This window comes from Suricata suricatta, chromosome 2, assembly GCF_006229205.1.
Source record: "Suricata suricatta isolate VVHF042 chromosome 2, meerkat_22Aug2017_6uvM2_HiC, whole genome shotgun sequence".
Taxonomy (NCBI): Eukaryota; Metazoa; Chordata; class Mammalia; order Carnivora; family Herpestidae; genus Suricata; species Suricata suricatta.
This window is the reverse complement of record NC_043701.1, coordinates 1,501,075-1,505,285: the sequence shown is the minus strand read 5'-3', so window position 1 is coordinate 1,505,285 and position 4,211 is coordinate 1,501,075.

Here is a 4,211-nt window from a genome sequence, read left to right as displayed (position 1 = left end):
CGCCCCCCCCCCCCCCCCCCGTGCTGATGGACACAAACCCAGACAGCTCTTGGCTCTCCCCCATCTCACGTTCCCACCTTCCCAGTGAGGCTCTCCTCGCCCTCCAACTGTGCCTGTCGGTTCCTCCTCCCGACCCAGCCCGTGTGGCAAGGTGTCTCCTTGTGCTTTTGATTTCATTTTCCTAATTGCTAATAATCTCGAACATCTTTTTGGGTCATCTGTAGGTCTTCTCGGAAGAATGTCTGTTCAGATGCTTTGCTCATTAAAAAAATTTCCTTTTTATTTTTGAGAGAGAGAGATAGAGCGTGAGTGGGGGAGGGGCAGAGAGGGGGAGACGCAGAATCCGAAGCAGCTCCAGGCTCCGAGCTGTCAGCACAGAGCCTGACGCAGGGCTCAAACCCACGAACCATTAGATCATGACCTGAGCTGAAGTCGGACGCTTAATCGACTGAGCCCCCCACATGAACTTTGTTCATTTTTAATGGTTAATCTGTCTTTCTGTTGTTGGATTATAAGAGCTCTTTACATATTCTACATACAAATTCGTTTTTCAGATGAGCAATTTGCAAATATGTTCTACACAGCAGGCTGCCGTCTCACTCTCTTGAGGGTGTCCTTGGAAACACAAGTGTTTCATTTTGATGATGTCAGATTTCAAATTTATTTTCCTTTTGTCACTTTGCTTTTAGTGTTGTGTCTTAGAACTATCTACCTGTCCCAGGTCACAAAGACTTACTCCTGTGTTTCAGTCTAAGAATTTTTATAGTTGCAGCTCTGTAATTTAGGCCTGTGATCCACTGTGAGTCAATGTTTTTGTACGGTGTGAGGGAGGGCCCCAAATCCATCGCTGTGCATGCAGGCACCCAGTTATCCCGGGACATGTGACGGGGGCATGACTGGGCGCTGCCTCCTCAGAATGGAGTAAATGTCATCGCTAGGCAGCCACCTTGAAGGGTCAGCGAGATGAGCATTAGGAGAGTGATGCTCACATTCCGACTCTGTGGGTCTCCTGCGGCTGCGGCGACAAAGCCAAGCAGAGGGCCCCTGCTCGCCCCAACTCCTGGGGGTGGTGTCAGGCCCTCTGAGTTCTGCATCCCCTGTCACATGGTCATCTCCTGTCTGGCTGCGTCTCTTCCTCTTCCTGTAAGGACGTCAGTCATGTCAGCTTGGGGCCATAACTTCATCTTAATGAATTCCAGCCCCAACAACCCTAGTTTTCAGAGAAGCTCACGTTCTGAACTCCTGGGGATTAGGACCTCAGCCTATACTTCTTTGGGGGCACAATTCAACCCGTAACACCCACCGTAAGGAATGTAAGCGTGTTGAAGATGCACGTGTAACATGCATGAGGCGGAACCCCCAGGAGAGCGCAGGGAACAGGCTGGGTGGGCCTCGTGCAGGAAAGCCTCCGAGGAAGGGGGCCCCATGTGCGGCCAGCATGTGGGATGATTCGGGAAGGACGCCACCAGGCGTTGGGGAAGGAGTGGAGGTCCTTCAGGGAGGGGGGACCCTGGGGACACCCACTTGGGAGAAGAAATAAGCGGGTCCCTCCTGGGGCCCAACGCAGACACTGCCAGCAGCAGATCAGCCCTGGGCTGGACCTGAACCTGCAGCCGTGTGTCACTGGGCAGGTGCCAAACCCATGGGCGGGACTGTGGTGTGTGCTCCCCCAGGATCACGCCCAGCCTGCCTCTCCCTAAGAAGGCACCCCTCCACCTCCTCTCCCCATTCCCCTTCCCTCCCAGCCCTCACCCTTCCCCTCCCTCCCCACACACCGTCCCCTCTCCACCCTCCCCCTCCCGCCCCCTCCTCTCCCTCCCCAACCTCCCTTCCCCACCCTCCCCCTCCCTCCCCCACCTCTCCTCTGCCTCCTGGATCCTCCACCCTCCCCTCCCGTCTCCTTCCCCTCTCCCTCTCCCCGCCCCCTCCTCCCCCCTCCAGTTCTTCCCTGGGAACCACACTGCCTCAGCAGCTCACAGGCTTGGTCCCCATCCGGCTCCGTCCCGTCCCGAGCTTTGCTTCCAGCTCTGAAGTCCTGTCCACCTGGCTGGCAGGATACGCAATGTGTCAGAGGGCGGCCGGTCGGGGGCTGCGGGGGACACCAGGCTCTTCTGCCCTTTGGGGAGAGTTGGTCCCGCCCCTGGGGGAACAGATCAAGAACCTAAGACAAGTTCCCGTGCGGCCGGGCGTCTACGGGAGCACCTCCGGACGGTAGCCCGGGAGGCCGCCGGCGCACAGGCAGGCAGAGCAGGGGACCTGTGCACACACGGGACAGATCACACTGTGCATGCACCGTCAGAGCCACAGGAGCCGCCGCGGTCTCCGGCCCGGCCTCGGCCTTGGGGTGGAGCAGGTGTGGGAAGCGCGCCACGGCTAGGACCCGGGTGCGAACCCGGAACTGTTGCTTCAGTGTGAGCACCTGGGGGGCGGGGCTGACCTGGAGGGATGAGCATGATGAAGTGACCGGAAACAGTGACATTCTGTGTGTCTGCGACCTGGTGAGGTCGCATGAAAAGAGATATCTGAGCGCTAATGGAAGCGTCATTGATGTAACGGTGCAATTCTCACGGCGACTGGGAGGCGCGGAGCCCCCGGCGGAGCAGGGAAGCTGGAGGGAGCGGGAATCGGGGCCCTGGTCCTGCCCGCGTTCCCGGTGCCAGCTGCAATAGGGGCTGACAGTCCTCCCCCCTCGGTCCCGCCCGGTTCCTCGGGTTCTCCCGGGGCTGCGGCTGATGAAGAACTCGCTCAGAGCCTTCATCATCACGTCTTCCCCGTCACCAGAGTGTCTGTGGCTTCAGGGCCACACGGTCATTGACGTGACAGCCGGGAGGGGAGGCCGTGATCGCGCACATCAGAGGCCCTCCAGTGCCACCAACCAAGGTGCTCTGATTGGACGCTTCCTGCCCCACCGGCCCCGCCCCGCTGTGGACACTGCCGGCACGTGGCTGCCTGTCACCCTGGCGGCCCCTGCGAGGGTGGGCCTTGTGGGGACACGGGTCCAGAATGCGGTTAGACGTTTGGACTGGGGGAAATGCTCCCAGGACAGGCTGCAGGCTCCGTGGCCTCTGCTCTCCGATCCCTGCCCCACCCCTGTCCTGTCCCCCCACCGCCAGCCTCAGCTTCAGCCCCCTCTGGGCCTCGGGGGCCTGAGCCTGAGGCTCCGTACGGACAGCAGGGGTGCCCTGGAAGCCGGGAAAGCGGGTGGGGGGCCGGCGCTGGGGCCGAGGCCACGGGACTGCCCCCCCCCCCTGCCGCCGGTCCCTCCGCGTTAGGCCTGGCGGGGCCTCTGGCTGCTGTAACGCCCGGTGAGCCTCTCGCGGCCCCGCTTGCTTCAGCCGCCGCCCGCCGCCCTCCTCACCTCCCTCCGTGCCAATACTTCCCAGTGTTCTCTGCTGCCCGGCGGGAACCGGCCTCCGGTCCCCCTCCCAGGCCAGGAGCCCTCCATCTTTCCTGTGCGGCGCATCGCTTTGCCGTGTTGGAGGAGCCCACGGCCGCTGCTTAGGAGAAAGGTTTGCGGTGCATAAGGGAGAGTGTGTGGGCGCCCAAGGAAGACCAGTCTGTTGGCACACACGTGTCCGAGCGCCAGGCAAGCACGTGCTGGGGTAGCACACGCGCCTCTTCGTCGGCGTGTCCCGGGCGGGCTCTGTGCTGCGCCCCCAGCGCCCCCAGCTCTCTGCACAAATGCGGTGCGTCCTGCCGTCTCTGCACACCAGAGAGGGGCTTCGATGCACCTCCAACAGACAGAACACTGTGTGTTAGCTATATTCAAGTTTTAAAATGTTTTTAAATTTTTTGAGAGAGAGAGGGAAGGAGAGAGAATGAATGGGAGGGTCCCCCATTGATTTCTTGCAGAGAGAAAGTAAGACACAGAAACCAAAGCAGCTCCAGGCCCTGAGCTGTCAGCACAGAGCCCGACGCAGGGCTCAAACCCATGAAGCAAGAGATCATGACCTGAGCTGAAGTCAGACGCCCGACCGACTGAGCCCCCAGGTGCCCCTGTTAACTGTATTTCAATTTTCCAAAAGAGTATGCTTTGTATTGGTGACAGACAGTTGTCATAATTAAATGGCATGCCAGAATTTAGGTGGAGGTTAGTGGAAAAAAAAGATAAAATTAAATACCTTACGCGAGTCCATGGACCCCTGAATTGTACCCATGGCTCCTCCAGGGCTGGTCAAGGCCGAGAGCCCTTGGCTTCCAGGTCGAGTCCC